Source organism: Apostichopus japonicus, chromosome 16 (assembly GCF_037975245.1).
Source record: "Apostichopus japonicus isolate 1M-3 chromosome 16, ASM3797524v1, whole genome shotgun sequence".
Classification (NCBI taxonomy): domain Eukaryota; kingdom Metazoa; phylum Echinodermata; class Holothuroidea; order Aspidochirotida; family Stichopodidae; genus Apostichopus; species Apostichopus japonicus.
Window position 1 is genome coordinate 39,105,361 of NC_092576.1, and position 23,002 is coordinate 39,128,362.

General features: G+C 37.9%; 2 long non-coding RNA genes across 2 annotated transcripts in view; one reads left to right on the top strand and one right to left on the bottom strand.

The window, feature by feature from the left end:
- Positions 1 to 314: 314 nt before the first annotated feature.
- On the bottom strand, positions 315 to 7,896 carry LOC139982809 (uncharacterized). The gene is made up of 2 exons (XR_011798361.1): positions 7,518 to 7,896; positions 315 to 4,321 (listed from the first exon to the last, which is right to left on the bottom strand). It is a non-coding gene; the product is annotated as an uncharacterized lncRNA (long non-coding RNA).
- A 395-nt stretch (positions 7,897 to 8,291) lies between these two features.
- LOC139982810 (uncharacterized) overlaps positions 8,292 to 23,002 on the top strand; it is a 91,132-nt gene continuing 76,421 nt past the window's right edge. The window contains exon 1 of the long non-coding RNA XR_011798362.1: positions 8,292 to 10,114. This is a non-coding gene — a long non-coding RNA (uncharacterized lncRNA). The remainder of the gene's footprint in view (positions 10,115 to 23,002) is intronic.

Sequence of the window (23,002 nt, forward strand, 5' to 3'; positions counted from 1 at the left end):
AGAGTATGTGGCAAAGCTTCACACCAAGCAATATGGTGTGTGCTGCCTTCACACTCTCACTTATTCCAGTTGCATGACAATGCCTTAGGCCAATTGCCTATCATATACAGTATAGTCTACTGATCTATTAGATATATGCCCCCAGTGTAGACCTTAGGTATTACAAAGTATTATTAAGCCACTAACAGAAACAGTAAAGAGTATGTGGCAAAGCTTCACACCAAGCAATATGGTGTGTGCTGCCTTCACACTCTCACTTATTCCAGTTGCATGACAATACCTTAAGCCAATTGCCTATCATATACAGTATAGTCTACTGATCTATTATATATATGCCCCCAGTGTAGACCTTAGGTATTATGAAGTATTATTAAGCCACTAACAGAAACAGTATGTGGCAAAGCTTCACACCACGCAGTATGGTGTGTGCTGCCTTCACACTCTCACTTATTCTAGTTGTATGACAATACCTTAAGCCAATTGCCTATCATATACAGTATAGTCTACTGATCTATTATATATATGCCCCCAGTGTAGACCTTAGGTATTATGAAGTATTATTAAGCCACTAACAGAAACAGTAAAGAGTATGTGGCAAAGCTTCACACCAAGCAATATGGTGTGTGCTGCCTTCACACTCTCACTTATTCCAGTTGCATGACAATACCTTAGGCCAATTGCCTATCATATACAGTATAGTCTACTGATCTATTATATATATGCCCCCAGTGTAGACCTTAGGTATTATGAAGTATTATTAAGCCACTAACAGAAACAGTAAAGAGTATGTGGCAAAGCTTCACACCAAGCAATATGGTGTGTGCTGCCTTCACACTCTCACTTATTCCAGTTGCATGACAATACCTTAAGCCAATTGCCTATCATATACAGTATAGTCTACTGATCTATTATATATATGCCCCCAGTGTAGACCTTAGGTATTATGAAGTATTATTAAGCCACTAACAGAAACAGTATGTGGCAAAGCTTCACACCACGCAGTATGGTGTGTGCTGCCTTCACACTCTCACTTATTCTAGTTGTATGACAATACCTTAAGCCAATTGCCTATCATATACAGTATAGTCTACTGATCTATTATATATATGCCCCCAGTGTAGACCTTAGGTATTATGAAGTATTATTAAGCCACTAACAGAAACAGTAAAGAGTATGTGGCAAAGCTTCACACCAAGCAATATGGTGTGTGCTGCCTTCACACTCTCACTTATTCCAGTTGCATGACAATACCTTAGGCCAATTGCCTATCATATACAGTATAGTCTAATGATCTATTAGATATATGCCCCCAGTGTAGACCTTAGGTATTATGAAGTATTATTAAGCCACTAACAGAAACAGTAAAGAGTATGTGGCAAAGCTTCACACCAAGCAATATGGTGTGTGCTGCCTTCACACTCTCACTTATTCCAGTTGCATGACAATACCTTAAGCCAATTGCCTATCATATACAGTATAGTCTACTGATCTATTATATATATGCCCCCAGTGTAGACCTTAGGTATTATGAAGTATTATTAAGCCACTAACAGAAACAGTATGTGGCAAAGCTTCACACCACGCAGTATGGTGTGTGCTGCCTTCACACTCTCACTTATTCTAGTTGTATGACAATACCTTAAGCCAATTGCCTATCATATACAGTATAGTCTACTGATCTATTATATATATGCCCCCAGTGTAGACCTTAGGTATTATGAAGTATTATTAAGCCACTAACAGAAACAGTAAAGAGTATGTGGCAAAGCTTCACACCAAGCAATATGGTGTGTGCTGCCTTCACACTCTCACTTATTCCAGTTGCATGACAATACCTTAGGCCAATTGCCTATCATATACAGTATAGTCTACTGATCTATTATATATATGCCCCCAGTGTAGACCTTAGGTATTATGAAGTATTATTAAGCCACTAACAGAAACAGTAAAGAGTATGTGGCAAAGCTTCACACCAAGCAATATGGTGTGTGCTGCCTTCACACTCTCACTTATTCCAGTTGCATGACAATACCTTAGGCCAATTGCCTATCATATACAGTATAGTCTAATGATCTATTAGATATATGCCCCCAGTGTAGACCTTAGGTATTACAAAGTATTATTAAGCCACTAACAGAAACAGTAAAGAGTATGTGGCAAAGCTTCACACCACGCAATATGGTGTGTGCTGCCTTCACACTCTCACTTATTCCAGTTGCATGACAATACCTTAAGCCAATTGCCTATCATATACAGTATAGTCTACTGATCTATTATATATATGCCCCCAGTGTAGACCTTAGGTATTATGAAGTATTATTAAGCCACTAACAGAAACAGTATGTGGCAAAGCTTCACACCACGCAGTATGGTGTGTGCTGCCTTCACACTCTCACTTATTCTAGTTGTATGACAATACCTTAAGCCAATTGCCTATCATATACAGTATAGTCTACTGATCTATTATATATATGCCCCCAGTGTAGACCTTAGGTATTATGAAGTATTATTAAGCCACTAACAGAAACAGTAAAGAGTATGTGGCAAAGCTTCACACCAAGCAATATGGTGTGTGCTGCCTTCACACTCTCACTTATTCCAGTTGCATGACAATACCTTAGGCCAATTGCCTATCATATACAGTATAGTCTACTGATCTATTAGATATATGCCCCCAGTGTAGACCTTAGGTATTACAAAGTATTATTAAGCCACTAACAGAAACAGTAAAGAGTATGTGGCAAAGCTTCACACCAAGCAATATGGTGTGTGCTGCCTTCACACTCTCACTTATTCCAGTTGCATGACAATACCTTAAGCCAATTGCCTATCATATACAGTATAGTCTACTGATCTATTATATATATGCCCCCAGTGTAGACCTTAGGTATTATGAAGTATTATTAAGCCACTAACAGAAACAGTATGTGGCAAAGCTTCACACCACGCAGTATGGTGTGTGCTGCCTTCACACTCTCACTTATTCTAGTTGTATGACAATACCTTAAGCCAATTGCCTATCATATACAGTATAGTCTACTGATCTATTATATATATGCCCCCAGTGTAGACCTTAGGTATTATGAAGTATTATTAAGCCACTAACAGAAACAGTAAAGAGTATGTGGCAAAGCTTCACACCAAGCAATATGGTGTGTGCTGCCTTCACACTCTCACTTATTCCAGTTGCATGACAATACCTTAGGCCAATTGCCTATCATATACAGTATAGTCTAATGATCTATTAGATATATTCCCCCAGTGTAAACCTTAAGTATTACAAAGTTGTATTAAGCCACTAACAGAAACAGTAAAGACTATGTGGCAAAGCTTCACACCAAGCAATATGGTGTGTGCTACATGTACCTTCACACTCTCACTTATTCCAGTTGCCTGACAATACCTTAGGCAAACCATATTAACTTAACTACTATACATACATAGACCTATCTTGGGATAAACCTACAGACATTAGTATCATTCAATGAGATTCACTGTAGACTAGTATTGATAACATACTTGTACTGTAGCTATGGGTTTGTGGGTTTGGGGAGGGTTGGGGCAAATTGACTTGACTTGGAGAATTGCCATACCTTCAGTGTGAAAAAGGGCAACCACACCTACTTCACAATGATACAGTATTCAGCGATTGACTGCAAAAACGAAAAGCATGTGACCATGTGGTTTGTGCTGCCTCAAAGCTCTCACACATAACAGTCTCCTTATGCAAACGACATTTGAATTTTATATTAGACTATTTGTTGGATAGTCCTGCCAATAGTTGTATAATCCAATAACACTAAAGCAGCCTATTCTTAGGGTATTTAAACTTAAGAGGAAAGGAAGGTGTTGGTGGTTGACTGCTGGCAAATAAAATGAAAGCCATGATCCTCACACTGCACGAGATGGTAGGTACTATCTTCATTGTCTCAATAAAATGGGTCACATAAAAATGAAAATATTAGTTTCCTCGACTCCATAAACCCATCCAAAAGTTTATCCTCAATGTTGTTTTGTTTTTATATTACATCTGCACCTTGTATTTGAAGGAGTGCCATCACCTGTACTTTTGTCAGGCAGTTTATGCGCTGGTAGTTGAAGCCTTCCAACCACTTTGTTAGCCTTTCAAGCTCTGGCTACTACCGGGAAATGGAGAACGACAGGACATTCTTCCACATAGTTTTCTGCCATCCATGACAGAACTTTTCTGTCACAACTCACTTCTTCAGAAGCGGAGCGTCTACTTTGTTTCTTGATTTGCTTAGCTTTGCTCCTTTTTTACTTTCTCCTTCTCTATTCTTCTCAAGGCCAACAGTTAGTTCTACAAGAAAAACAAGCAATAAATGAACAGTGTGTAAAGATCATAATGTGTGACTTGGCTTTTAGTTTCAAAGTTTTCTTTTGTATGGGCCCAATTTAATTAGGTTGGTAGGGGTGGGGTTGTAATGATTTGCCTGAAGATTTTTGTGGTACTCAACTGTGCCAACTGTGTAGTTCTCAACTGTGCCATGTGAAAAGTAAAAGTCAATATGGTGTGAACTTGAAACATGACCACTGGGATACTAGCATTTGAGGAGCTTTGGAAAAGGTCTGTTATTTTGACAAATCACCAATGTGCTGTCAAGCACAAACTTTGTGGTTGCTTACTTAGTGCAGTAAACCACATTACACAATGGTGTGGACAGGGTGGGAATGTGTGTCAGTAGAAGGGGTGTGAAAGGCCAGTCATGCTGAGTGCAAGTGAATACTGATTGCTTTCATTTAGCAAATCATAGAGGTCTGGCAACAATATCATAATTTCTTCAATGTGCAAAGCACAATAAGACTATAATTAGCCACTGAATATGATAGTAAAAAGTGTGTGGTAAAACTTTCTTTACACTACATAAGGTGGTACATGCTGTCTTAGCACTCTCACTTACACAACGACGTACTGTACCGTAATCTCCTAATAAGCCTAAACATTAAATGGATAATGCTCCCTGGGTTAGGCCTGCTGAAATACATAATTAACGGTAATCTTAGTCTAGATGATGTACTTGTATATTCATATGTAACTGAAACATGAGGGAAAGGAGTAAAACGTAGAGGGAGGGGGTGGGGGAAGTGTCTATACTAGGAACATGGTGCTTTCACAAAATATTACCTCATAATTCAATGAAAGACTTCAATTTCTTACATGAAAACCTTGAACTCTGAAATCAACAGTACATGGCTACCTGTACAATATTGTTGCTGGAAATGGGAATTGGCATAATGACATACCTTCAATGTGAAAAAGGCTTACTTTACACTAACCACAATTATAATTTTCAGCTATTGACTGCAAGAAAGCATGTGGCAAAGCTTCACACCAAATTATATGACACTCTCACAAATAACAGTCACTTAATATTGCAAATTACATTTAAATGTCCTAGACTACACTTTAATTAGGCCTGTTGATATTGTACATTTCAATGAACCTACTGTATTACAGCATACAACTGTAATGGGTTGAGGGGTAATTACTTCACTGTACATAATAGTGATTTTGTCAAATATACCTGTAGTAACATTCTCACTACTAAGTGAAACCTATAAAGTACATTTATATATCAATATTGAGTAATGAATGTGTTTCTCTAAGTCTACTGATCAATTGGCTATAGGCCACTAGTGAAGTCTTAAGTAAGTATTATAAAATAAGATTCAGCCACTAACAGCATTAGTAAAGAGTATGTGGCAAAGCTTCACACCACACAATATGGTGTGTGCTGCCTTCACACCCTCACTATTACCAGTTAAATGACATTTCCTTAGGCCAACTACATTATATGAACTACTGTACATAGGCCTTTCTTTGGATAAACCTACTGATATTTGTACCATTCAATGAACATACTGAACAATATCCTATAACTGAACTGGGTGAAGGGCGGGGGGGGGGGGGGGAGGTTGTGATGGGTGGTTGATTACTTAACTGTACATATTAGTTATTTCTGGAAATAATGTAACACTCTTACTACTAAGTGAAACCTATAAAGTACATTTATATATCAATATTGAGTAATGAATGTGTTCCTCATATAGTCTACTGATCAATTGGCTATAGGCCACTAGTGAAGTCTTAAGTAAGTATTATAAAATAAGATTCAGCCACTAACAGCATTAGTAAAGAGTATGTGGCAAAGCTTCACACCACACAATATGGTGTGTGCTGCCTTCACACCCTCACTATTACCAGTTAAATGACATTTCCTTAGGCCAACTACATTATATGAACTACTGTACATAGGCCTTTCTTTGGATAAACCTACTGATATTTGTACCATTCAATGAACATACTGAACAATATCCTATAACTGAACTGGGTGAAGGGCGGGGGGGGGGGGGGAGGTTGTGATGGGTGGTTGATTACTTAACTGTACATATTAGTTATTTCTGGAAATAATGTAACACTCTTACTACTAAGTGAAACCTATAAAGTACATTTATATATCAATATTGAGTAATGAATGTGTTCCTCATATAGTCTACTGATCAATTGGCTATAGGCCACTAGTGAAGTCTTAAGTAAGTATTATAAAATAAGATTCAGCCACTAACAGCATTAGTAAAGAGTATGTGGCAAAGCTTCACACCACACAATATGGTGTGTGCTGCCTTCACACCCTCACTATTACCAGTTAAATGACATTTCCTTAGGCCAACTACACTATATGAACTACTGTACATAGGCCTTTCTTTGGATAAACCTACTGATATTTGTACCATTCAATGAACATACTGAACAATGTCCTATAACTGAACTGGGTTAAGGGCGGGGGGGGGGGGGTGGGAGGTTGTGATGGGTGGTTGATTACTTAACTGTACATATTAGTTATTTCTGGAAATAATGTAACACTCTTACTACTAAGTGAAACCTATAAAGTACATTTATATATCAATATTGAGTAATGAATGTGTTCCTCATATAGTCTACTGATCAATTGGCTATAGGCCACTAGTGAAGTCTTAAGTAAGTATTATAAAATAAGATTCAGCCACTAACAGCAATATTAAACAGAATGTGGCAAAGCTTCACACCACACAATATGGTGTGTGCTGTCTTCAAACCTTCACTTATTCCAGTCACCTTAGGCAAACCATGTTAGGTTTTTAAAAGATACTTTTTTGGGATAGGCCTGCTGACACTTGCATTATCCAATGACCCTACATTAACCTATTCTTAGGGTTATAACTTAAGAGGGAAGGGGGATTTTGGTGGTGGACTGCTGACATATATGTGACCAAATGAAATGAAAGCCAATTATCCTGACACCACACAAGATGGTATGTGCTGTCTTAATAAAATGGGTCATATGCAAATGAACATAATCATAAGGAATCAAGAATTTAAAATTAGTGGTTTTCATAAAATGCCACCAATTGGTGAGCTTTCCTCCACTTCATAAACCCATCCATAAGTTTATCCTCCTTAATATTTTGTTTTTTAATATTACAAATACACTTTGTGTTGGAAGATGTGTCATCACCTGTACTTTCACTAGGCACTGTTTCTGTGCTGGCAGTTGTATCCTGCCCATCACTTTGTTGGCTTTCCGAGCACTGGCTACTACTGGGAAATGAAGGAAATGGAGAAGAAGGACATTGATCATCCAAGTTGGTCTTTGCCATCCATGACAGAACCTTTCTGTCGCAGCCCACTTCTTCAGAAGCAAAGGGTCTACTTTTAATTTTCTTCAATCGCCTTGTTTTGCTCCTTCTTTTCACTTTCTCCTTCCCTCTTTTTCGGGCCATTGCAGTTCTACAAGAAAAACAAGCAATAAATGAACAGAGGGCTTAGATAATAGTTTGTGACTTAACATTTGCATTCAAAGTTGTCTGTTATTATATGAGCTAATTCATTTTGGTTGGTAGAGGTGGGGGGGGGGGGTAAATGATTTTCCTATTGTGGTCACCTGGGCCATGTGCATGCATCAAAACTGTATTGGCCCCAAACATGCCACATATTCAAATATGGTCAACTTTGGCCAATTTACCTCACTGAGGCATTTAGTCACCATGAGTGTTCATTGAGAATGTCTGAGAAGAATTTGTTAAGTATTGTAAAGACCTCGAGATAAGTTTAAGTGACTGATACAGCAATTTATTGAGTTATAGAAAAAAATCACTGTAATTTATTTGTTATTCCTTTTTTTGTGGGGTTATTACTACCCAATGTGCTTGGGAGACAATGCTACAATTAATGGAAATAAGTGTATTTATAAATGTATAAGATGTGCAGGGCGAGTGATTAGTGAGGTACAGGAGGGACTGTGTTTGCGTAAGGTGGTTTACGGGGACCCGCATGTGACAACACACCTTCGCTATGGGGACTGTGAACATTGTGGGGACCTGTATCAGGTCCCCATAATGTTTTGCTAATAAAAAACTTATTTTGCATGTTTTAGATGAAAATAAGGCTTTTTAATTTTTTTTAATTTTTCCTTCTTTCTTGAAAATTTTTCAACACACATTGTGGGGACCTAAGGTATTTTTGAAGAGCGCCCCCCAAAATGTGTAACTCTATGTACAAATAGTATACAGAAAATTCAAAAGCCAGGCTCTGGTTACCAAAGCCACATTTCAAGGGCGCAGGCTGGTGTTAGCCTGGCAAAGAGGGGGGATGCCTTTTTTCAGGAAAGTGGAACTCGGTTTCAAAGAGCAAGTACATGTATTTACTCACATCATTAGATCCATCAATTGTATAACCTGCTTAGTGTTGGATAGAGCTTTTAGTATGAAAAGGAGTTTTTTAGGGGTTTACAAGAAATTTTCAGTGCAGGGTGGGGTGGGGAGGGGAGGGGAGGGGGCATGGTGGCAATAATGCCAGCACCACTTTTGGTTGGCAAGCAGTGTATGGAGAAGGCTGTTGCTAAAATATGATCCCAGATTGCATGAAAATGGTATGTACTTCCCAACATTGTTTGCATCTATGCATTCTTTTGTCTGGGAGTTCATGTTTTAGAAGTTTACACCTCCATAAACAGATATAAATAGTTGGAAAGATTTCACTTAGGCCTACTAGTAGGTAATAATTGTGAATTGACCATTTGTCAATATCAATATACAAAAGCATGATACAGCCTGCTTAAATAGTAGCCGTAGCCTGTATATGCTGAAGGTATTCCATACGGGGATTTTGTCGTAAATTAATTGTTAGAACTCTTTTTTCTTCAAGGTTACAGAATAGCCTATGTAATAATATAAGAGATTTTCATAGTTTAAATACTCTCTTTCACCTAAATTTGACATACTTTTTAAGAGTTCTGTACATGCAAGTACAGAATTTATTGAAAACAAGTTCCAGGTATTCATGTATGACGAATTCAGATAAAGCATATTTTGAGTATGGACGGAATTTGGCACCTGAGCCATCTAGCGATTCTTATCAAGATCTGTCAACTTGTCACAATGCTAAACTGGTAAGTATAAATTTTATTGCTTCAGAACTATATCTGTACAAGTAATGTTGCTGTTGTAATCACTTTTATACTTTTTAGCAATTTAAAATTACACTTTAGAAGTTGCACAATGATGAGTACTATTTCTAATAACATGTTTATGCTATTTATGCAGGCTTCATGCTAATTGGTAAAACCTGCAGTTACAATTGGTGGCAGATATATACTTTACATGATTGGCATAAAAGCTTTGTATTCATATAGGCTCAATGGGAATATAAGATACAACAAAATAGAACAGAGGTTCGGTGGTTCTGTGACACTCTACTAGGCAAGAAATTGCATTCTTTCCAACCGAGATAATTTGTTTTTATTTCACTTCAAATTGTGCCATATATACGGTTTTCTGTGACACTTTAATGACAAGTAGTGTTATATGCTATGATGATTGCTCTTCACCCTGGAATTCATTCCAGCAGTTGCAACTCCTATTGTTTAATTAATGTGGTATTATTTATCTTAATCATAATTGCCCTCATGGAGATACAAGGAATGTACAACAGAAAGTTTGTAATATCTTGACATGGACATTTTCTTTATTTCTTCATATTTAGATCAAACAACTTCCACATCATCAAGGGAAAAGGAATTTTTTGTTCACTATAGATAGCTAAGGCAAGAAGCAGGTAAGTTCAGGGCATGCATACTACTCTGTAAATATGCATCAAAGTAATGCATTTATATCCCAGAGAGTATAACATCTTTAATAATATCAAACAATTCAAAGCTTTGATGTTACTCTAAATTGGTAAACTGTTTAATCTTGAATAAGGTCAGTGTAGAAAATTACCTTGTCTAACTTTTACCGGCTACCTCCCATATGTGAAACCATTATGTTGGGCAAGGGGGGAGGGGGGGGATGGTGAGGGGGCAACTGGGAAAGCAGGTTTGTATGTTAGCGCTGTCATTCGCATAGCATATTTGAAAGCATAGGATTTTATGTGAATTCATCCTTGTTGAATGGGATGGAGGGTCGGTGGGGGGGGGGGGGAAGGGGTGGATCCAAGTGACTTGGCTGCCCTCTTGGACATAATTTGCTTTTATCCCTGCTACATAAAGTTTGATATGTCTTGAAAATTACAGATTGTACACTATCACACTATCTAGCTCAGTGCATGGGGCAGTTGGTGTCGGTTACTATGGAATCAGGTACCGTATACAGGGTTAGACCTCCATAATGCCCTAATATTGTGATATTATGTCTAAATAATGTTTTCATATCATTCCACTAGTTGAGTGGGAATGAGGGGTGGTTATGATTGGAAAGCGCCATTAAGAAAATACGCTGTTGCATATGCTACATTCATACAATTTGATATATCTCAGAGAAAATATGGTTGTACACTGTTGTGGTTTTCTCATATTGTTCCAGAAAGATTTTTTTACCATTTCCAACAGCATAGATTAAGGTGATGTATATTAAATGTAATGTAGAATGTTTTTTTTTTTTTTCAACTATTAGGGTCCCCATAATGTGTGTGAGAATTTAATGAACAGTCTAATATTAATTTTTGACCATCTTATTTCCACCGTTTCAAAGTTTCGATGTCATTCCAAATTGGTAAACTGCTTAGACTCAAATACATCAGTGTAGAAAATTACCTTGTACAACTTTTACAGGCTCCACCTATATGTGGATCCATCATGTGGTGCAGTTAGGGGTTGGGGGGGGGGGGGTTGCTGGTTTTTTTTACCATTTCCAACAGCATAGATTGAGCTGATGTATATTAAATGCTAGGTAAAAGGTTTTTTTTCAACTTTTAGGGTCCCCATAATGTGTGTGAGAATTTAAGGAACAGTCTAATATTAACTTTTGAACATCTTATTTCCACCGATTCAGAGTTCCAATGTCATTCCAAATTGGTAAACTGCTTAGACTCAAATACATCAGTGTAGAAAATTACCTTGTACAACTTTTACAGGCTCCACCCATATGTGGATCCATCATGTGGTGCAGTTAGGGGTTGGGGGGGGTTGCTGTTTTTTTTTACCATTTCCAACAGCATAGATTGAGGTGATCAGGTGATGTATATTAAATGCTAGGTAGAAATGTTTTTTTCTAACTTTTAGGGTCCCCATAATGTGTGTGAGAATTTAAGGAACAGTCTAATATTAAGAAATGTTAAGAATATACACTGTTGCATATGCTACATTCAAACAATTTGATATATCTCAGAGAAAATAGGGTTGTACACTGTTACTGCAACTGGGAAAGCAGGTTTGAGCTCTCATTAGGATCAAATATTTGAAAGCATAGGATTTTTTGTGAATTCATCCTTGTTGAATGGGATGAAGGGTCAGTGGGGGGGGGGTGGATCCAAGTGACTTGGCTGCCCTCTTGGACATAATTTGCTTTTGTCCCTGCTACATAAAGTTTGATATGTCTTGAAAATTACAGATTGTACACTATCTAGCTCATTGCATGGGGCAGTTGGTGTCGGTTACTATGGAATCAGGTACCGTATACAGGGTTAGACCTCCATAATGCCCTAATATTGTGATATTATGTCTAAATAATGTTTTCATATCATTCCACTAGTTGAGTGGGAATGAGGGGTGGAGATGATTGGAAAGCGCTATTGAGAAAATACGCTGTTGCATATGCTACATTCATACAATTTGATATATCTCAGAGAAAATAGGGTTGTACACTGTTAAGGTTTTCTCCTATTATTTGAGAAAGATTTTTTTACTATTTCCAACAGCACAGATTAAGGTGCATTAAATGATAGGTAATTTTATTTTTGTTTTCAACTTTTAGGGTCCCATTATGTATGTGAGAATTTAATGAACATCTACCATTAATTTTTGACCATCTTATTTCCACCATTTCAAGGTTTCCATGTCATCCCAAATTGGTAAACTGCTTAGACTCAAATACATCAGTGTAGAAAATTACCTTGTACAACTTTTACAGGCTCCACCAATATATGGAACCATCATGTGGAGCAGAAAGGGGGAGGGGGAGGGGTAGCAACTGGGAAAGCAGGTTAGAGCTCTCATTAAGATCAAATATTTGAAAGCATAGGATTTTATGTGAATTCGTCCTTGTTGAATGGGATGGAGGGTCGGTGGGGGGGGGGGGGTGGATACAAGTGACTTGGCTGCCCTCTTGGACATAATTTGCTTTTATCCCTGCTACATAAAGTTTGATATGTCTTGAAAATTACAGATTGTACACTATCTAGCTCATTGCATGGGGCAGTTGGTGTCAGTTAGTATGGAATCAGGTACCGTATACAGGGTTAGACCTCCATAATGCCCTAATATTGTGATATTATGTCTAAATAATGTTTTCATATCATTCCACTAGTTGAGTGGGAATGAGGGGTGGTTATGATTGGAAAGCGTCATTAAGAAAATACGCTGTTGCATATGCTACATTCATATTATTTGATATATCTCAGAGAAAATATGGTTGTACACTGTTGTGGTTTCTCATATTGTTCCAGAAAGATTTTTTTTACCATTTCCAACAGCATAGATTAAGGTGATGTATATTAAATGTAATTTAGAAGGTTTTTTTTTCAACTATTAGGGTCCCCATAATGTGTGTGAGAATTTAATGAAGTCTAATATTAATTTTTGACCATCTTATTTCCACCGTTTCAAAGTTTCGATGTCATTCCAAATTGGTAAACTGCTTAGACTCAAATACATCAGTGTAGAAAATTACCTTGTACAACTTTTACAGGCTCCACCCATATGTGGATCCATCATGTGGTGCAGTTAGGGGTGCAAGGGCGGGGGTTGCTGTAGAGGGCAACTGGGAATGCAGGTACATAGGTTTGAGATCTCATTAATATCAAATATTTGAAAGCATAGGATTTTATGTGTATTCATCCTTGTTGAATGGGATGGAGGGTGGGGAGGGGGTGGGTCCAAGGGGCTTGGCAGGAGATTATTTGCTTTCATCCCTACTAAATAAAGTTTGATATGAAATTACAGATTGTTCACTATCTAGCTCATTGCACGGAGCAATTGGTGTGGGTTACTATGGAATCAGGTACCGTATACAGGGTTAGACCTCCATGATGCCCTAATATTGTGATATTATGTCTAAATAATGTTGTCATATCATTCCACTAGTTGAGTGGGAATGAGGGGTGGAGATGATTGGAAACGCTATTGAGAAAATACGCTGTTGCATATGCTACATTCATACAATTTGATATATCTCAGAGAAAATAGGGTTGTACACTGTTACTGCAACTGGGAAAGCAGGTTTGAGCTCTCATTAGGATCAAATATTTGAAAGCATAGGATTTTTTGTGAATTCATCCTTGTTGAATGGGATGAAGGGTCAGTGGGGGGGGGGGGTGGATCCAAGTGACTTGGCTGCCCTCTTGGACATAATTTGCTTTTGTCCCTGCTATATAAAGTTTGATATGTCTTGAAAATTACAGATTGTACACTATCACACTATCTAGCTCAGTGCATGGGGCAGTTGGTGTCGGTTACTATGGAATCAGGTACCGTATACAGGGTTAGACCTACATAATGCCCTAATATTGTGAATTTATGTCTTAATAATGTTTTCATATCATTCCACTAGTTGAGTGGGAATGAGGGGTGGAGGTGATTGGAAAGCGCTATTGAGAAAATACGCTGTTGCATATGCTACATTCATACAATTTGATATATCTCAGAGAAAATAGGGTTGTACACTGTTAAGGTTTTCTCCAATTGTTTGAGGAAGATTTTTTTTACCATTTCCAACAGCACAGATTAAGGTGTATAAAATGATAGGTAATTTTATTTTTGTTTTCAACTTTTAGGGTCCCATTATGTATGTGAGAATTTAATGAACATCTACCATTAATTTTTGACCATCTTATTTCCACCATTTCAAGGTTTCCATGTCATCCCAAATTGGTAAACTGCTTAGACTCAAATACATCAGTGTAGAAAATTACCTTGTACAGCTTTTACAGGCTCCACCAATATATGGAACCATCATGTGGAGCAGAAAGGGGGAGGGGAGGGTTAGCAACTGGGAAAGCAGGTTAGAGCTCTCATTAAGATCAAATATTTGAAAGCATAGGATTTTATGTGAATTCGTCCTTGTTGAATGGGATGGAGGGTCGGTGGGGGGGGGGGGATCCAAGTGACTTGGCTGCCCTCTTGGACATAATTTGCTTTGAACCCTGCTACATAAAGTATGATATGTCTTGAAAATTACAGATTGTACACTATCTAGCTCATTGCATGGGGCAGTTGGTGTCAGTTAGTATGGAATCAGGTACCATATACAGGGTTAGACCTCCATAATGCCCTAATATTGTGATATTATGTCTAAATAATGTTTTCATATCATTCCACTAGTTGAGTGGGAATGAGGGGTGGTTATGATTGGAAAGCGCCATTAAAAAAAAATATGCTGTTGCATATGCTACATTCATACAATTTGATATATCTCAGAGAAAATAGGGTTGTACACTGTTTTGGTTTTCTCATATTGTTCCAGAAAGATTTTTTTTACCATTTCCAACAGCATAGATTAAGGTGATGTATATTAAATGTAATGTAGAATGTTTTTTTTTTTTTTCAACTATTAGGGTCCCCATAATGTGTGTGAGAATTTAATGAACAGTCTAATATTAATTTTTGACCATCTTATTTCCACCGTTTCAAAGTTTCGATGTCATTCCAAATTGGTAAACTGCTTAGACTCAAATACATCAGTGTAGAAAATTACCTTGTACAACTTTTACAGGCTCCACCCATATGTGGATCCATCATGTGGTGCAGTTAGGGGTGCGGGGGGCGGGGGTTGCTGTAGAGGGCAACTGGGAATGCAGGTACATAGGTTTGAGATCTCATTAATATCAAATATTTGAAAGCATAGGATTTTATGTGTATTCATCCTTGTTGAATGGGATGGAGGGTGGGGAGGGGGTGGGTCCAAGGGGCTTGGCAGGAAATTATTTGCTTTTATCCCTGCTAAATAAAGTTTGATATGTCTTGAAAATTACAGATTGTTCACTATCTAGCTCATTGCACGGAGCAATTGGTGTGGGTTACTATGGAATCAGGTATCGTATACAGGGTTAGACCTCCATGATGCCCTAATATTGTGATATTATGTCTAAATAATGTTGTCATATCATTCCACTAGTTGAGTGGGAATGAGGGGTGGAGGTGATTGAAAAGCGCTATTGAGAAAATACGCTGTTGCATATGCTACATTCATACAATTTGATATATCTCAGAGAAAATAGGGTTGTACACTGTTACTGCAACTGGGAAAGAAGGTTTGAGCTCTCATTAGGATCAAATATTTGAAAGCATAGGATTTTATGTGAATTCATCCTTGTTGAATGGGATGGAGGGTCAGTGGGGGGGGGGGTGGATCCAAGTGACTTGGCTGCCCTCTTGGACATAATTTGCTTTTGTCCCTGCTATATAAAGTTTGATATGTCTTGAAAATTACAGATTGTACACTATCACACTATCTAGCTCAGTGCATGGGGCAGTTGGTGTCGGTTACTATGGAATCAGGTACCGTATACAGGGTTAGACCTACATAATGCCCTAATATTGTGAATTTATGTCTTAATAATGTTTTTATATCATTCCACTAGTTGAGTGGGAATGAGGGGTGGAGGTGATTGGAAAGCGCTATTGAGAAAATACGCTGTTGCATATGCTACATTCATACAATTTGATATATCTCAGAGAAAATAGGGTTGTACACTGTTACGGTTTTCTCCTATTTGAGGAAGATTTTTTTTACCATTTCCAACAGCACAGATTAAGGTGTATAAAATGATAGGTAATTTAATTTTTGTTTTCAACTTTTAGGGTCCCATTATGTATGTGAGAATTTAATGAACATCGCTACCATTAATTTTTGACCATCTTATTTCCACCATTTCAAGGTTTCGATGCCATCCCAAATCGGGAAACTGCTTAGACTCAAATACATCAGTGTAGAAAATTACCTTGTACAACTTTTACAGGCTCCACCAATATGTGGAACCATCATGTGGAGCAGAAAGGGGGAGGGGGGGGGGTAGCAACTGGGAAAGCAGGTTAGAGCTCTCATTAAGATCAAATATTTGAAAGCATAGGATTTTGTGTGTATTCATCCTTGTTGAATGAGATGGAGGGTGGGGAGGGGGTGGGTCCAAGGGGCTTGGCAGGAGATTATTTGCTTTTATCCCTGCTAAATAAAGTTTGATATGTCTTGAAAATTACAGATTGTTCACTATCTAGCTCATTGCACGGAGCAATTGGTGTGGGTTACTATGGAATCAGGTACCGTATACAGGGTTAGACCTCCATGATGCCCTAATATTGTGATATTATGTCTAAATAATGTTTTCATATCATTCCACTAGTTGAGTGGGAATGAGGGGTGGAGATGATTGGAAAGCGCTATTGAGAAAATACGCTGTTGCATATGCTACATTCATACAATTTGATATATCTCAGAGAAAATAGGGTTGTACACTGTTACTGCATCTGGGAAAGCAGATTTGAGCTCTCATTAGGATCAAATATTTGAAAGCATATAGGACTTAATGTGAATTCATCCTTGTTGAATGGGATGGAGGGTCAGTGGGGGGGGGGGGGTGGATACAAGTGACTTGGCTGCCCTCTTGGACATAATTTGCTTTTGTCCCTGCTATATAAAGTTTGATATGTCTTGAAAATTACAGATTGTACACTATCACACTATCTAGCTCAGTGCATGGGGCAGTTGGTGTCGGTTACTATGGAATCAGGTACCGTATACAGGGTTAGACCTACATAATGCCCTAATATTGTGAATTTATGTCTTAATAATGTTTTCATATCATTCCACTAGTTGAGTGGGAATGAGGGGTGGAGATGATTGGAAATCGCTATTGAGAAAATACGCTGTTGCATATGCTACATTCATACAATTTGATATATCTCAGAGAAAATAGGGTTGTACACTGTTAAGGTTTTCTCCTATTCTTTGAGAAAGATTTTTTTACCATTTCCAACAGCACAGATTAAGGTGCATTAAATGATAGGTAATTTTATTTTTGTTTTCAACTGTTAGGGTCCCATTATGTATGTGAGAATTTAATGAACATCTACCATTAATTTTTGACCATCTTATTTCCACCATTTCAAGGTTTCCATGTCATCCCAAATTGGTAAACTGCTTAGACTCAAATACATCAGTGTAGAAAATTACCTTGTACAACTTTTACAGGCTCCACCAATATATGGAACCATCATGTGGAGCAGAAAGGGGGAGGGGAGGGGTAGCAACTGGGAAAGCAGGTTAGAGCTCTCATTAAGATCAAATATTTGAAAGCATAGGATTTTATGTGAATTCGTCCTTGTTGAATGGGATGGAGGGTCGGTGGGGGGGGATCCAAGTGACTTGGCTGCCCTCTTGGACATAATTTGCTTTTATCCCTGCTACATAAAGTTTGATATGTCTTGAAAATTACAGATTGTACACTATCTAGCTCATTGCATGGGGCAGTTGGTGTCAGTTAGTATGGAATCAGGTACCATATACAGGGTTAGACCTCCATAATGCCCTAATATTGTGATATTATGTCTAAATAATGTTTTCATATCATTGCACTAGTTGAGTGGGAATGAGGGGTGGTTACGATTGGAAAGCTCCATTAAGAAAATATGCTGTTGCATATGCTACATTCATACAATTTGATATATCTCAGAGAAAATAGGGTTGTACACTGTTTTGGTTTTCTCATATTGTTCCAGAAAGATTTTTTTTACCATTTCCAACAGCATAGATTAAGGTGATGTATATTAAATGTAATGTAGAATGTTTTTTTTTCAACTATTAGGGTCCCCATAATGTGTGTGAGAATTTAATGAAGTCTAATATTAATTTTTGACCATCTTATTTCCACCGTTTCAAAGTTTCGATGTCATTCCAAATTGGTAAACTGCTTAGACTCAAATACATCAGTGTAGAAAATTACCTTGTACAACTTTTACAGGCTCCACCCATATGTGGATCCATCATGTGGTGCAGTTAGGGGTGCGGGGGTTGCTGTAGAGGGCAACTGGGAATGCAGGTACATAGGTTTGAGATCTCATTAATATCAAATATTTGAAAGCATAGGATTTTATGTGTATTCATCCTTGTTGAATGGGATGGAGGGTGGGGAGGGGGTGGGTCCAAGGGGCTTGGCAGGAGATTATTTGCTTTTATCCCTGCTAAATAAAGTTTGATATGTCTTGAAAATTACAGATTGTTCACTATCTAGCTCATTGCACGGAGCAATTGGTGTGGGTTACTATGGAATCAGGTACCGTATACAGGGTTAGACCTCCATGATGCCCTAATATTGTGATATTATGTCTAAATAATGTTTTCATATCATTCCACTAGTTGAGTGGGAATGAGGGGTGGAGATGATTGGAAAGCGCTATTGAGAAAATACGCTGTTGCATATGCTACATTCATACAATTTGATATATCTCAGAGAAAATAGGGTTGTACACTGTTACTGCATCTGGGAAAGCAGATTTGAGCTCTCATTAGGATCAAATATTTGAAAGCATATAGGACTTAATGTGAATTCATCCTTGTTGAATGGGATGGAGGGTCAGTGGGGGGGGGGGTGGATCCAAGTGACTTGGCTGCCCTCTTGGACATAATTTGCTTTTGTCCCTGCTATATAAAGTTTGATATGTCTTGAAAATTACAGATTGTACACTATCACACTATCTAGCTCAGTGCATGGGGCAGTTGGTGTCGGTTACTATGGAATCAGGTACCGTATACAGGGTTAGACCTACATAATGCCCTAATATTGTAAATTTATGTCTTAATAATGTTTTCATATCATTCCACTAGTTGAGTGGGAATGAGGGGTGGAGATGATTGGAAATCGCTATTGAGAAAATACGCTGTTGCATATGCTACATTCATACAATTTGATATATCTCAGAGAAAATAGGGTTGTACACTGTTAAGGTTTTCTCCTATTCTTTGAGAAAGATTTTTTTACCATTTCCAACAGCACAGATTAAGGTGCATTAAATGATAGGTAATTTTATTTTTGTTTTCAACTTTTAGGGTCCCATTATGTATGTGAGAATTTAATGAACATCTACCATTAATTTTTGACCATCTTATTTCCACCATTTCAAGGTTTCCATGTCATCCCAAATTGGTAAACTGCTTAGACTCAAATACATCAGTGTAGAAAATTACCTTGTACAACTTTTACAGGCTCCACCAATATATGGAACCATCATGTGGAGCAGAAAGGGGGAGGGGAGGGGTAGCAACTGGGAAAGCAGGTTAGAGCTCTCATTAAGATCAAATATTTGAAAGCATAGGATTTTATGTGAATTCGTCCTTGTTGAATGGGATGGAGGGTCGGTGGGGGGGGGGGTGGATACAAGTGACTTGGCTGCCCTCTTGGACATAATTTGCTTTTATCCCTGCTACATAAAGTTTGATATGTCTTGAAAATTACAGATTGTACACTATCTAGCTCTTTGCATGGGGCAGTTGGTGTCAGTTAGTATGGAATCAGGTACCGTATACAGGGTTAGACCTCCATAATGCCCTAATATTGTGATATTATGTCTAAATAATGTTTTCATATCATTCCACTAGTTGAGTGGGAATGAGGGGTGGTTATGATTGGAAAGCGTCATTAAGAAAATACGCTGTTGCATATGCTACATTCATATTATTTGATATATCTCAGAGAAAATATGGTTGTACACTGTTGTGGTTTCTCATATTGTTCCAGAAAGATTTTTTTTACCATTTCCAACAGCATAGATTAAGGTGATGTATATTAAATGTAATTTAGAAGGTTTTTTTTTCAACTATTAGGGTCCCCATAATGTGTGTGAGAATTTAATGAAGTCTAATATTAATTTTTGACCATCTTATTTCCACCGTTTCAAAGTTTCGATGTCATTCCAAATTGGTAAACTGCTTAGACTCAAATACATCAGTGTAGAAAATTACCTTGTACAACTTTTACAGGCTCCACCCATATGTGGATCCATCATGTGGTGCAGTTAGGGGTGCAAGTGCGGGGGTTGCTGTAGAGGGCAACTGGGAATGCAGGTACATAGGTTTGAGATCTCATTAATATCAAATATTTGAAAGCATAGGATTTTATGTGTATTCATCCTTGTTGAATGGGATGGAGGGTGGGGAGGGGGTGGGTCCAAGGGGCTTGGCAGGAGATTATTTGCTTTCATCCCTACTAAATAAAGTTTGATATGAAATTACAGATTGTTCACTATCTAGCTCATTGCACGGAGCAATTGGTGTGGGTTACTATGGAATCAGGTACCGTATACAGGGTTAGACCTCCATGATGCCCTAATATTGTGATATTATGTCTAAATAATGTTGTCATATCATTCCACTAGTTGAGTGGGAATGAGGGGTGGAGATGATTGGAAACGCTATTGAGAAAATACGCTGTTGCATATGCTACATTCATACAATTTGATATATCTCAGAGAAAATAGGGTTGTACACTGTTACTGCAACTGGGAAAGCAGGTTTGAGCTCTCATTAGGATCAAATATTTGAAAGCATAGGATTTTATGTGAATTCATCCTTGTTGAATGGGATGGAGGGTCAGTGGGGGGGGGTGGATCCAAGTGACTTGGCTGCCCTCTTGGACATAATTTGCTTTTGTCCCTGCTATATAAAGTTTGATATGTCTTGAAAATTACAGATTGTACACTATCACACTATCTAGCTCAGTGCATGGGGCAGTTGGTGTCGGTTACTATGGAATCAGGTACCGTATACAGGGTTAGACCTACATAATGCCCTAATATTGTGAATTTATGTCTTAATAATGTTTTCATATCATTCCACTAGTTGAGTGGGAATGAGGGGTGGAGGTGATTGGAAAGCGCTATTGAGAAAATACGCTGTTGCATATGCTACATTCATACAATTTGATATATCTCAGAGAAAATAGGGTTGTACACTGTTAAGGTTTTCTCCAATTGTTTGAGGAAGATTTTTTTTACCATTTCCAACAGCACAGATTAAGGTGTATAAAATGATAGGTAATTTTATTTTTGTTTTCAACTTTTAGGGTCCCATTATGTATGTGAGAATTTAATGAACATCTACCATTAATTTTTGACCATCTTATTTCCACCATTTCAAGGTTTCCATGTCATCCCAAATTGGTAAACTGCTTAGACTCAAATACATCAGTGTAGAAAATTACCTTGTACAGCTTTTACAGGCTCCACCAATATATGGAACCATCATGTGGAGCAGAAAGGGGGAGGGGAGGGTTAGCAACTGGGAAAGCAGGTTAGAGCTCTCATTAAGATCAAATATTTGAAAGCATAGGATTTTATGTGAATTCGTCCTTGTTGAATGGGATGGAGGGTCGGTGGGGGGGGGGGGGGATCCAAGTGACTTGGCTGCCCTCTTGGACATAATTTGCTTTGAACCCTGCTACATAAAGTATGATATGTCTTGAAAATTACAGATTGTACACTATCTAGCTCATTGCATGGGGCAGTTGGTGTCAGTTAGTATGGAATCAGGTACCATATACAGGGTTAGACCTCCATAATGCCCTAATATTGTGATATTATGTCTAAATAATGTTTTCATATCATTCCACTAGTTGAGTGGGAATGAGGGGTGGTTTAATTGGAAAGCGCCATTAAAAAAAAATATGCTGTTGCATATGCTACATTCATACAATTTGATATATCTCAGAGAAAATAGGGTTGTACACTGTTTTGGTTTTCTCATATTGTTCCAGAAAGATTTTTTTTACCATTTCCAACAGCATAGATTAAGGTGATGTATATTAAATGTAATGTAGAATGTTTTTTTTTTTTCAACTATTAGGGTCCCCATAATGTGTGTGAGAATTTAATGAACAGTCTAATATTAATTTTTGACCATCTTATTTCCACCGTTTCAAAGTTTCGATGTCATTCCAAATTGGTAAACTGCTTAGACTCAAATACATCAGTGTAGAAAATTACCTTGTACAACTTTTACAGGCTCCACCCATATGTGGATCCATCATGTGGTGCAGTTAGGGGTGCGGGGGGCGGGGGTTGCTGTAGAGGGCAACTGGGAATGCAGGTACATAGGTTTGAGATCTCATTAATATCAAATATTTGAAAGCATAGGATTTTATGTGTATTCATCCTTGTTGAATGGGATGGAGGGTGGGGAGGGGGTGGGTCCAAGGGGCTTGGCAGGAAATTATTTGCTTTTATCCCTGCTAAATAAAGTTTGATATGTCTTGAAAATTACAGATTGTTCACTATCTAGCTCATTGCACGGAGCAATTGGTGTGGGTTACTATGGAATCAGGTATCGTATACAGGGTTAGACCTCCATGATGCCCTAATATTGTGATATTATGTCTAAATAATGTTGTCATATCATTCCACTAGTTGAGTGGGAATGAGGGGTGGAGGTGATTGAAAAGCGCTATTGAGAAAATACGCTGTTGCATATGCTACATTCATACAATTTGATATATCTCAGAGAAAATAGGGTTGTACACTGTTAC